Source organism: Rhipicephalus sanguineus, chromosome 10 (assembly GCF_013339695.2).
Source record: "Rhipicephalus sanguineus isolate Rsan-2018 chromosome 10, BIME_Rsan_1.4, whole genome shotgun sequence".
Classification (NCBI taxonomy): domain Eukaryota; kingdom Metazoa; phylum Arthropoda; class Arachnida; order Ixodida; family Ixodidae; genus Rhipicephalus; species Rhipicephalus sanguineus.
In genome coordinates, this window is record NC_051185.1 from 84338702 (window position 1) to 84352517 (window position 13816).

Sequence of the window (13816 nt, forward strand, 5' to 3'; positions counted from 1 at the left end):
ACCCCCCTCAACCATATTTTAAATACAGTCAGGGCAGATCCTCTGTTTCCTCTCTCCCATATATATATATATATATATATATAATATATATATATATATATATATATATATATATATATATATTAGGGGGCATACATCCGGTATTTTCTATATATGAAATGCGGTAGCACTTGTGAAAGGAAAATGGCCGCGTATTGTCTTATAAATTCGTTAAAAGATAGAGAGGGCTGTGTGAGATAGTATATCTAATATCGGAAATAGTGCTATTAGTGTATCCCCGCGCGGCAAGACCGGCGGTGACCAACGCGACCGGCGGGGACGCCAGCCAGCCCGAAAACGCGGTTTGGCGCGAAGCGCTGAAGCAGAGAAACGTCCGCACTCAACGAGTACTCTCACACACTCTTTTATTTACACGTCGCCTTGTTAAAACAGGAACGCCAGAGCGGCGCCCACAACCGGCAGCCTGAAGGCCGCCCACAACGCTGCTTTTTCATTTTTTAAATATATTTTTTCACCTTCTTGGCCTTCTCAAAACTAAAGTTTTCTCAACACCAACCCATGGCATTCGTACAGTGCAATACAGAACCGAAACCGAAACACAACAATGAGCTCGTGCGAAGGGCACGGAGGAAGGCAAATTCAGCGCAGTCGCATTTTAGCTTGTTGAAAGAGCGCTCACTAGACGACGACGAAGTAAAAGAAGGCACACGACAGGCAGCGCCTGTCCTGTGCCTTCTTTTACTTCGTCGTCGTCTAGTGAGCGCTGTTTCAACAAAGATGAACGCATACCAACTCGCTCAAGCTTCCATTCTTATGCATCTTCAGCGCAGCTTAATAAACTACGGTCCTTAAAATTACGTATGTATGCATTTTCTATTAAAGGAACACGCCACCTAATAATTACCTAGTGATGTTGCACCTCAGATATGCATGATATTTACTTTTTGATCGACAACGTTCACAAGTATGAACAGCCATACCAGTTCAAGAAGGCTGGCCTTGGGCAAGTGGTTCACTTTGGCCGAGTGGCTGAATCGAGGGACGTGCCGACAAACAGAAAGACAGAAAGACAGACCAAAATTTCTGCGTTTAAGTTCCCCAAGAAAGACTATCGTCTTTAAAAAAAAAAAATGCCCCCGCCTCCCCGAAGGGAATCGTGAGGAAATGCGAATGCATTTCTTGCGCCGAGAGTACACGGCGCAGTAATTTTAATGGCGTAAATTAATGACGAGACGAGGATTTGTACCGTAACCATTTATTTACACATTCATCAGCACCTGTTTGTGTTGTCATTGTACCTGACGGCCATAATCTCAGCCTTGTGGTCGCCGTTGGCGTTTCACAGCGGCGTCTCGAGCCCACATTTCGAGAGGCGCCCAGCCAGCGGACGGGAGAGTGGGGCGCAGGGAGGAGAGAGAGCGAACGGCGAGAGAAGGAGCGGCGAGGCACTGCACTACAGTACACTGCACCCAATGCCACCTAGAAGAGCGGTGCGGAGCCGGCGCGCGCCCGCGCAAACCGCGGTGAGGAGGCGGAGCGCGCGCAGTCACGTGGGGTGTGACGTCGCTGCGCGTTGCTACAGACGCTCCTCTCCTTTCCTCGCGCCGTTGCTATGGGACGGCGGATTCAGGGTCGCTTAGGGCCCGCTCACGCTAGCGGCAAGCCTGCCGCAACGGCGCGGTGCCGCAGAACGTCCGCCGTCGCCGCACGCGCGAGAGCTGTCCTACTTGCACGGCAAACTTCGCCGGCGAGCCTCCGAAAAACATGGCCGCACTGCAAAAAGCGGTTGTCGTCCACTCGAATCTATCAAGTGGCCGCTGAGCGCTCTGTAGCTTGTAAGCTCCGAACTGATGCGTCCATTGCTTTAGATTCATGTCTTTAAGCTTCGACAGCAAGTATTCGTGCCGATTTGGCGCCGTTTTTGAGAGCCGTAGTGAAATAATCGATGCTGTAGGCTTAGCGAGTGGAGATGGGCGCTTAAACGAGTGCTCGGAGGACATAGATTACGTGTTTGTTAGTTGTTTCTATCCCCATAGTGACTCTGGCGCCACGTCACAGACCTGGCGCCTGCTTGAGGACACTTTATTTGATATTACGCGACGCTTTCTTTAATGCCGGACAGACTAAAACGCTTTATCGACTGCTGAAACCATGCCTGGCAACGACACGGACGACATACGCACTTCTAGCGTGAAAAGCTCGGAAAAAAAAGCAAGCAGCCCGAAGCGTCCCGCGACAGACGCACACGACGCGGAGAGCCAAAAGCAGACGACGTTCGGCGCGTTTCCAATAGTAGTCATGGCAATCGCTCCTCCGTCGCTGATTGGCTACGTCGCTCAATGCGGCTTAACACGGAGGACGGCGAGAAAATGGGTCTCGGACCTATTCTGCGAACGGCAAAGAACGGCAGACGTGCGCGAACGAAATCGCTCGCGCACGGCAGCCTGAGAACGTCAAACGGCAAACGGCAAGCTGCCGTGCCGCTAGCGTGAGCGGGCCCTTATAAAGTGCATTCGCACTTAAAATCACAGCATATCCACGGAGTGAATGATGATGAGTGGGCGAAGCTGCGGAGGTTCATCGGTAAACCGTGAATCTTCCGTGAATTCTGCCCAGTACATCATCACCGACGTGAGATCGGGCGCGTTTATACTAAAGGTTCGATGAGTTATGACGACTTGCAGCTCACTTTAATTTTACATGTACGCTGTGAATTTTCATTGTTTAGAAAACCATTGCTTTAGAAAACATGTGGCGTCTTTCGTTAAGCAGCTGGCGTCTTTTCATTTTGCTTTAGAAACATCTGGCGTCTTTAGTTTTGCTTTTACAAAACATCTGGCGTCTTTCGTTGGTTTATTTCATCAATCAACGGCGTTTTGAACAAATTTTTATTGTTAATGCACGCACAGGAGAAATCTCACCAGGCACTACCTTGGAGGTAAACAATGGCTGCTAATGGGAATGAGAGACAGAAGAAGTCGGCTTTTAGCTAACACTTACACTTCTACTTCTACTAACGTTTCCTACTGGAACATGCCAATGGCTGCTAATGGGGAATGAGAGACAGAAGAATTCGGCTTTTAGTTAACGCGCACGCTGCGAATTTTTATTGTTCAACAACGCACAGGAGAAATCTCCCACCGGCACCACCTTGGAGGTCAAGAGTAACTGGTCTACGCACTACGACTACTTACGCACTACGAGGGACGAACGGGTGCCGCCTTAAGGAGCTTCGCCCCTAAAATAGCCTTCTGCTAACGTTCGGCCGTGGCCGGCCGTCGGTGCCACGGCCGATTATATATATATTATATATATATATATATATATATATATATATATATATATAATATATATATATATATATATATATAATATATATATATATATCCCCTGTCTTCCTTGGCTTCATTATCTGCTGGTTTTCATTGAGGTTGTGTTAAACGAAGAAGCGAGCCCTCAAAAGTTCCTTTCCTTCATTCATATATATAATGTGTGTGTGTGACCGGGGCGAGGAAGTCTCACGATGGTGGCAGAGTACACGGAGTAGCGGTGCTTTCTCAGTGGTTTTATGCCCGCCTTGACTGCAGTGGTCGCTGACGTCCCGCGTGCAAACGACCATAGCATTCTGCCCGGTGTGCTGCCGCTTAAAAGGCGACGTGGCAGCGGCGATGGTGGTGGTGTCTGTGCGATATGACGCACCTGTTGCTTGCGGCACAAGCGTAACCGCTGCATCGTCTTATCGCTGTCATGAACCGCGCGCGGTTACGCGGAACGTAAAGGCTATGATATACTCCAGCGTAACGTCTACGCGCGTGTGCGCGCGTCACGGCGACGTTACGTCAGCAAAAAACAGCCCTCTATAGTCCGGCGTCGGCTGACCGCCGACGCAGCCGACGGCTGCTGGCGCGCTCGGGCGTCGCTCGGCTCCGAATGGATCCTGCTGCATTTCGCGCCGGACGCGCCGAACTCGCATGTACAGGAACGTGCTTCGCGGGCTGTTTCGTCGGTTCCCGACAGGTGGCGCGGGCGTTCTTCGCTTTACTGCGCATGCGCTCCTCTAGATGCGATCGCATCGGCGCGTTGGAGCCGGCTCGACTGTATCGGAGACCGATTTGCGCCTGGCGTAGCGTCGCCGGCTCGGCGTGACGAAACGCAGCGTCCTCGCGGGCGCTGGCGTCGGACGTCGAAGTATAACAGAGCCTTTAGGAATCACTGCAATCACGGCGCGCAAGCGGGCATGACAAGTGGAATATTTTTTATTTCGCGGGCATCTGTAGTAAGCAGAAAGATAATACTTAATAGAAGGTTAGGAATTGTCTGATCGGTCGTTTTGCAAACCTATCTACAACTTTCTCATTGGATTTTTTTTTTTGCCCAGCATCACTGCTTCAAAAGCTGGTTAATTAATCTCGCCTAGTTGAACAATTAGGCAGAGAACAAAAAATAGTGTGACTTACCTCATGCAATATTCAGCAACATGCATTTGGTCGCGTCGTCATAGAGTGCGTCGGCACATTTTAAAACTCGGGCTAGAGTTAGCTGGGGCACCCTGTACACACATGAACTCCAGCAAAGCGCTGACGTCGAACGCACTTGTTCACGCTAACAATTTCACGAAAAGCGACTAAAAGGTAAGTTTCCGCTTGCGGTTCAATTTATACATACTTTATTATAGTTAATTGGTTTGAAGGAAGGGACAAATGTAGAGTATGTAACAAGCATGGGCGTGCGCACGAGGGGGGGGGGGGGGGCAGGGGGGGGTCTCTAATCATCTGAGGGGGGCTCCAAGTCTGCCGCATACCTTTACTCAGTGAACCTGTCCGTCATTGTTTAGCCCTTTCAGACGCCACCTATGAAAAACTGTCTCTAAATGCGTCAAATCGATACAGGGTTAGTTCAAGGTACTCCATATTCTATTACAACAAAAACAATGTCATAATACGATAGTTCGTGTTATAATAATTAATCCTAATGAAATTGTAATTATATATTTTCTCTGAAGTAATTTATGCTCTATTTTTGCATAAGAAGGCTGAAATCTGAGGCTAGAAATATAGTGCAAATTCGTTATCGGTTATGTCCATTTTCAGCAAAGAAAAATTATGCTTTTCACCTGGCTCGCGGGAAGCGGCACGTCGAACATGGTAGTGCCTTCAGCAAAGTGATCATAAGCAACACTACGCAGCAAATTGGAGCAAATCAAGGCAAGTTTACTGTGCAGAAGGTTCAATTCATCCTAAGCTCAATGTATCTTGCTCAAATTTCATAACCCCTATAGTCGATAGGAATAGCAAGAACGAGCGGTGTACACAGTTGCGTTCATAGCGTGTGAAAGGGTTAAAGAGCAAGGTTTATGGCCATACAGGTTTTTACCGATTATGGCGGCCGAGGGCCACTGATGTTGCATTCGAAGAGCTGCTTACTTCCCACATTTAACCCCCGGAAAGCCGGTAACCAAGGGCAGGCCGATGTAAGCGCGGCATCCCTTCATTCTCATTTTACAGCGAAAGCTGTTACGAGATCATTTCACCGGCCGTTTTTGGTGCCGTAGTTGTCCGCCGCCGCCGCCGCCGCCGCCACCGCCGGTGTCCGTAACCAGTATCGCTCGAAATAAAAAAAAACGAAATAAGAAAAAAATTCCAGGATGGAACGAGGTTCGAACCTGGGCCCTCTGCGTGGGAGCCCAGTATTCAACCTCTGAGCCATGCCGGTGCTTGAAATTGCTTTGCAAAAAGGTCCTATACAGGCTTCTTGTCGGGAAGGAACCACATTAGCATATCTAATATAGCGTGGTAGAAGAGTAAAATAAGCACCAAGCGTCGCACAACGCGAATTCTGTAACCAGGCGTCAAACATTGCGAATTCCACAACGAGTAGGTTGTCGAATGCTTCTAACCCATTACAAAGGGCTCTGCCATAATTCTTCATCGTCATCCAATTACAATGATTTATAGCGTAGTGGGTTCCTCGCAGGTGCACTTGTATTGGTTGCCAAGGAAGCCCATAAGCGCATGATCCATTTCTTCGGGGCCTCAGTAAAATTACAATAATTTATAGCGTAGTGGGTTCCTCGCAACTGCACTTGTATTGGTTGCCAAGGAAGCCCATAAGCGCTTGATCCATTTCCTCGGGGTCTCAGTAAAGTTCTTCGCCCCCCTCCCCCCTCCGTCTCTCTCCCACGTCAACGTATGTTATACTGCATGACAGGAAAGCGAAATAGCGACCGGGCGTCACCGATTACAAATTACAAATGGTGAGCCGTTTAAAGCTTCCAACCCATTACACAGGGCTGAGCCATAATTCTTCATCGTCGTCAGTCGTCGCGTCAACAAAGTGCACATAATGCCTTACAGACCTGTAGCTGGTCCCTCGCTTCTCCGCCGAATTTCGAATAATGGCTTTGCAGGTGCTTCCCATCGTCACAAAAATTGTGATTTATGGCGTAGTGGGTACCTTTCTTGTATTGTATTGTACTTGTATTGTAGCCCCAAGAGAGCTTACAACGGGCTCTAGAAACGCCGCTCTTCCAGCTTTCGCTGTGACTGTGCTGCGGTTTCAGCGCAGGCCTGGCGTTTTTGCATCTACTGCGAAGCTTCTTTTTGTTCGAACTCGACCAACAGAGGAAGGGGGGAGGGGCGGGGGGGAGGGCAATGGGGAACCTTGCGCACGCCTAACAGGTATTGGCAATGCAAGTCTTTGAACGGATGATTGCTTTGGTGGTACAGATGAAGCAAACGTAATTCCAATGCCAAAGAGGGGTGGTGCTTAGAACGAAGTTGAAAGAATCGGCAGCCACATTTCCCCCTGGAGTTGTCGATCGCAGCAACTTCTGCAACGTCCCAGAGGCGATTGCCACGTGCTGTGTGGAGATAGGTTTAGCACAAAGCTTACCCTACGAGGCGACCGGCAAGGGACGCGACGTTTTCCACTGCCGCAGCGAACAAAGACGCTACGGCCGGGTTCGTCGACTCTCCAGCACGGCGCAGAAAAGTCACTCGAGGCAGGATGTCAACAAACAACACGGGTTTATTAACCCAAGATGCAGCACAGTACGACAGTCACGAGCTTGCAGGCCGTAAAGGGAACTCCGAAGACCAATCGAGTACGCTTGCCAGCGGCTCTACGACTATCACACAAAGGGCAGCAGTCGAGCACACGAACGAGAAGCCGCCTGCTAGAGCAGCGCGTCAACCTCCCGTGCTGGCCTGAGAGCATCTGACGCGGGCAAGCCAGCGCAAGACAGAAGCGAGCTCAAGGGTGAAGGGGTTGTCACTGGCGGCCAATGAGGACAGGCGTTGCGCAGTGACGTAGGCTAGCGTGGTCACGTGGTGGCGCGAGCATGCTCTGGCAAGTTCGGACGCGTGGCTCGTGCGGGGAACACCAACGCAAGGCTCGCACCGAGCAAAAAGGCCTGGCGACGTAGCCACAATAGCCATGTCGCCGATTAACCGCGGTTCCCGGCGCTCGAGCCGCGCGGGGCCAGCACACGCGCTAGCTGGGGAACGAGGCGCCAAAGGGAGGGCGCGCTCGATTCCCACATTCCCCCCTCCTAAAGACCGAGGCCAGCCTGTGAAAGAGGCTGTCCGAGGCCAAGTGGCAAGGTCAGCTCAGCCGCAAGGGGGCTGGCCAACGGGGCAAAGTCCATAAGGGGGGTGTCGTCTTCCCAAAGGTAGAAGTCCATAAGCCGGCCATGGTCACACCAAACGTCCCACCAAACGTTCCACCAAAAGTTCCACCACCAGGGAGAGCCCACTACCGGGAGACGGTCCGCAGCCCAGGAGGAACGGGGAAGACTGCACCAGGGTGGGCAGCCAGCACGCTTGAAGTTCACCGGACTGGAGAGGTTGGCAGCCGGGAACGTACGAGGCGTGGCTGCCAGTTGCGTGCGGCAGCCAAATCGCAGTAATCGCTGTCCGAGTCGCTAGACGACAAGTCATTCATCGTTGCTTATTAGCACCATGCACATGTGACTGACAGAGCTGCTGCTAGTACGTCGCGAGGAGCTGGGTGTTGTCTACCCGTGATGTCAGACTGTGTATACACGTCGCTGCAATGCCGCCCTCTCGATTTCGAAACCACAAGTGCTTTTTGAAGGTGGTGATATTAAAAATATATTCGATGCATACCCAGGCACCACGATACTCTCTTTAAGATTCTCGATACCGGTGCTTTTATTTATAGCAATAATCCGAAAATATTTAAAATTCGTGTGAGTACTCCTTTAAAGGGGTACTGTCACAGAAATTTCGTCCTCTCGTTTTTCTGCCGCAATGTGTTGCTGCGGGCCTGTTAGTCATAACACGGTAAATCGTTTGCTGCAGCGCGCAACAGATAATTAATTACAGGCTCCTCATTACCGACCAGTGCAAGTTTCGGTTTCAAAAACGACAAGCCTCCGGGTGGCACTATCACAGCGGGTCCAGCGCTCGATCACGTCAGCACACAGAACTGTGACGAGCTTTCGCGCGGTTCGCGAGGAGCCGCCGAGAAGTAGGCTGCTGGAGCGAACGCGGCAAAAAAAATGGCGGCTATGACGTCATCATAAGTTGTTGCAGAGTGGTCACGTCAGGGAAATAGGGGGTCACCGAGGGTCACCTCTGAGGGTGTCAATAGCGCGAGGGTGTCAATCGCTCACGCAAACTTCAAAATTCATTAAAAATACCTTCCAAGCTATATTCGCTGTTGGTATTTTGCAGATGATATACGCATGTTCACGGGAATTGATTCCACCGGCAATCTCGGCTGTGAAATTCTGTGTCAGTACCTATTTTAGACGGCTCAATGATCGCTTCAGAGGGAAAGAAGCCAAGGTGGATGTTGACAAACGCAAGCTACGGGCTGCAATCCCGTACGTTCACAGCGTTTTCCACAGGCTGAAGAACGTGGCACATAATAGAGGTCTTGGAGGCCTGTTCACGGCTTTTAGCAAGCTGGCGCGGCTATGCTCTGCAGTGACGGAACTACAGAAGCTGCAGAAACACCAATCAAAGTTTACAACTTGCACATCAGCAGTCGTGTACTCCGTTCCACTTGCCTGCGGACAAGTGTATACAGGCCAGACGGGCAGGGGCGTCAACGAACGGCTCAGGGAGCATCGTGCTGCTGTTAGATCACTAGCAGGGGGTGGTTTGTTGGCGATGCACTGCAAAAAGTGCGAAGGTTGTATCCCGGCATATGACGCCACTTCTGTGATGCCCGTTGGAGAGCAACAAATAGAGAGGGAGATGTAGTAGAGGTTCTTGAAATTCACAGGGCGTTCGATGCATGTGTCAGCACTCCATCTATTGCGTTGTCAAAGAAAGAATTGGACTCTCTATGGAAACAACTACCACGTGCAGACGGAGGGTACAGATAGGGGGAGGTGAAATTCTCTTGCGAAACTTTGCCTTTGACGTGGCACCTGCGTGTGCGCAATGAAAACCATATATCTGTCCTACATGCTGATTAAAAATCAGTTGAAATCTAGCGGTTGTCCTGTGTCTTTCTGCGTAGTATTTGTGCGTGTTCGCTAGTTTTATGGAAGCGTATACCATGCACTGGCGTAGGCAGGGGGCGTTTCAACCCCCCCTCCCCAGTTCTAAAATTTTGCATATACAGACATGCACACAAACGCACGCACGAAGGTAAAGTGTGATTGAACTCATCCCTAAAAAAAATTCTGGCTACGCCACTGATACGATTGATGCAAAGAAGGCGCGGATATACATTTTTTTTTTTTTAAATGGACTTGCCCTTAAGGCATAATCTTTGTTGCGTATATTTGTATTAAACGTGCGCCGTTAGGCCGGTGTTGTGTATGAAGTGAAGAATTGTGTCTTGTGGAATGTGTTGTCATATATCCATCGGTCATAACTGTTTGTGTCACTGTAGTATAGCAAAGGCCAGCTTGCAGGAGATGACCGGAGCATACCGACTGTAACCCTTGGCATGTACTGGTTTGTGGAGTATACATATAAATGGCGTTTTAACGCGATGGCGTGTATCGCGAAAAATCCGGTGTGGTTGGCCTCTTGGGCAGTACGTGAGTCTGAAATATCGATGGATGCGAGGAATAGGAATAACAATATCTCTGGTTTCACGTGCCAAAACCACGATGTGATTATGAGGCACGCCGTAGTGGAGGGCTCCCGAAAATTTCGACCATCTGGTGCTCTTTGACGTGCATTAACAGCGCACAGGCCTCTAGCATTTCGGTTCCATCGAAATGAGACCACCGCGTCCGCGATCGAACCGGCGACCTTCGGGTCAGCAGCCGGGCACCGTAACCAGCGATTCAATGTGGCAAACAGGGTAGACTAAGGCGAGTGAGTTTCTAGGTTCAGCATCCAATTAGAAGCCTAACTCTCGGTACTGTATAGATTAAATGCCGAAAAAAATCGAAACGTGCAAAAATGAAAACAATTGTTTCCGTTTCAAAAGGCACTGTAGAGCCCGAGCTTTCTGAAATGTTACGGCGTATACTTCTGGCGTGCTGCAAATGTTTATCATGCTTTTCTTTAAAATGAAAAGCAAATAAGGAATCGCTGATCATCTACCATTATTTATCTTTGCCGATGGTTTCCTGGAAACCATTGACAACGAAGTATGAATCCGATCGCTGGACTATGGTTATGTTAATTTTTAAAAATCACCGTTAAACGTAAACATGCTTTACAAGCAAGTTATCGTGTGAGGCTATAGACCAGAACACAGCGAATTCCATGCGTAGCGCCATATGATGATGATGATGATGATGACTTGGGGCTATTCCCTTTGTATCGGGCGGGCAAGATTAATTTGCCCTAGCCAGCGAACAAAAAAAAAAGAAGAAAAAGAAACAAAAAAAAACAAACACACACACACACACACACACACACACACACACTCACAGATATTGGCATCGCGCCATCTATCGCAAACTTGACGAAGCAACGTCCCTGGACTGCTATGCCAGCAAACGCTACACAGAGCAAACGCGGAACTCCCGAAACTCAGCCCGTCGGAGAGCGTGTTTCGCGTTTTTTCTAGCCTGGTCATTTTCGCCGTTTTTATTAGAACATCAAGAACACCTTGCTCATGCAAGTCCACAATGTATACGCTATATATACGTGCTGAACAGGCTACGGAAGCAACCTTGTCAGGTACGTATACGCTGTTACATTTGTAAATAAAACGTGCCCGCTGTAGCACGCGTGAGTCGTAATTGCAGTGCAGCTCGCGTAAGAGTGAAACGATGCTTTGTTGCCGCATATTACAAGTTGCGCACAAAGTTTTGTGAAATCTCGTCATTTTAACATGCATCGCATAATAATTAGAGTAGGCTTTGCGCGTAGTTTCGCAGAACGTAATTTTTGTTCCACCAGTGCTCTTACAATAATGCGTCTTGCTCACAAAAGCGTGCTATCAGGGAGTATCACCCGCAGTGACGTTCATCAATCCATTTTGGAAGCTATCTGCGCCATTTTCATCCTGTAACGATGATGATTTACACGCGAAACTATGTTACTGTTAGTTAAACCGATATCGAAATGGGCGGAATCCAGCTGTCTCTTATTAAATGTGTGCTGTGTAAATATGCTAAAAATTACGTCGCAGGCGAGCTAGCGCTACGCCTGCGACGTAAAGGACACTGGCGCGAGTACTGTTTACTTACGTGCCAATATATGTATTATGTGCAGCTGGATGCCCCGTGTCCAAATAAATTTGGGAACATCAAACACTGAAATGAAAGCACTGTGAAGAAGAAGACGCGTCGCCGGTCAGCAGTATCGCCAACGCTCGCCTCGCGCTGCTGCTCGCTGGCATCTTTCTGGACGGTGCTCTGCCCCGACTCGCTGTGTTTGTTCAGAGCGTCACCACAGGAACGCACCGCCAATAAACCTCTTCTCAATTGGTGGAGGGTGCTGAGGGTCCCCGTCAACTGAACCTGGAGCTGCGAAGCAGAACACTTCCGCCCGTCATGACAACCAACGTCGACCAACCGGCCCCGTCCGCCCAGTCCGGCAGCGGCACCGGAGTTCCTCGGCTGAGGGACCCCAAGGTTTTCAGCGGTGCCGGTGAGACTGACGTAGAAGACTGGTTCACAAACTACGAACTGGTGAGCGCGCACAACAAGTGGGATGACGCCGACAAGTTGACTCACGTCGTGTTTTATCTCACTGACGTTGCCGAAATGTGGTATCACAACCACAAAAGCGACATCCCGACATGGTCAGTATTCAAGACGTCTTTCGCTGAAGTGTTTGGCCGACCCGCTGTCCGTAAATTCCGCGCCGAACAACGCTTGCGCACACGAGCACAGAAGCCGTCCGAAACGTTCACAAGTTACATTGAAGACATCATCGATCTTTGTAACCGTGTCAACGCCGCCATGCCTGAGTCTGACAAGATTCAGCACATCCTCAAAGGGATCGAGGATGGCGCATTTCAGATGCTCCTGGCCAGGAATCCTCGCACAGTTTCGGAAGTCGTCACTTTATGTCAAAGTTATGACGAGTTGAGGAAGCAGCGCGCCCTGACTCGGCCATTTTCATCGCACGCCGACTCGCTCTCGAGTCTTGGTACTGTTCCCGAGCACTCGCCGACGCTTCAGGAGATCAAGGACTTCGTGCGCGAAGAAGTTGCTCGTCAACTTTCCTTGGTCCCCTTCACACATGAGCCGCCCTCTCGTCTGCCGCCAACGCTCCGCACTGTTATTGCCGAAGAGGTCGCTCAAGCCGTTCCCGTCGCTCACCATCAGCAGTCCGTGGCCGCGCCTCTTACATATGCGCCGGTTATGCAGCCCGTAGCCTCACCTATTACGTATGCCCAGGTGGTGCGTAGGCCTCCCCAGCAGCCTTACCCACCTATGCAGCAATATGCCCACCGATCTGCACCTCTTCCTACATCTTGGGCCGAGCCGCGAGTCAGCACTTCTTGGAGGACTCCTGACAATCGCCCCATTTGCTACGCCTGCGGTACTCCAGGGCACGTTGCTCGATATTGTCGCCGTCGCTTTCAAACATCCAGCGACGCTACCCGGCCGTTCCAATACGGCGCTCATCCCATGCGCCCATCTCCTACTGGACCCTCACCATCGGATGCTTACACTGACCACCCTGACTTTCCGTCGCGCCGCTCACCATCTCCTCGACGGCGATCGCTCTCCCCAATGCGTCGCCGACCCGGACCCTCGAACCAGGAAAACTAAACGCCGCAGTTCAAGAGGCAAGAACTGCGCCATCTTCGAACTGCCCAAGTCCTCGCACTTCCCCTGCTAACGTAGTCGCCGTATCTGTCGATGGTTTTCCTTCATTTGCCCTTGTAGACACCGGCGCAGCCGTTTCTGTTATAGCCGCCAAGCTCTGCCGTTCACTACGCAAAGTGACCACGCCACTCTCTGGACTGTCGCTACGCACGGCCAGCGCACAGCACATTACACCTCTCGCATCCTGTACTGCCCGCGTATTCATACAAGGCACTATGTACGTCGTGGAGTTTATCGTTCTTTCTGCCTGCTCGCACGACGTCATCCTCGGGTGGGATTTTCTATCACGTCACAATGCCGTCATCGACTGCGCACGCGCTGAAGTTGAATTTTCGCCGCTGTGTGCAGAGCCATTCCACGACGCTCTTGTTCAGCTGCCTAAACTCGTCGTACGCGAGGACACCGACATTCCGCCTGCCTCTCTTGCCGTTGTCCCTGTCTTTTGCGGTGGCCTCAACGATGCTACGGTCTTGTTCACACCTTCCGACACCTTCATGAGTCGCAGAGCCGTCCCACTGCCTTTTGCTGCTCTTGACGTCGCTGCCGGCCACAGCAATATTTTTGTCTACAATTCCCTCTCCGCACCGGTTA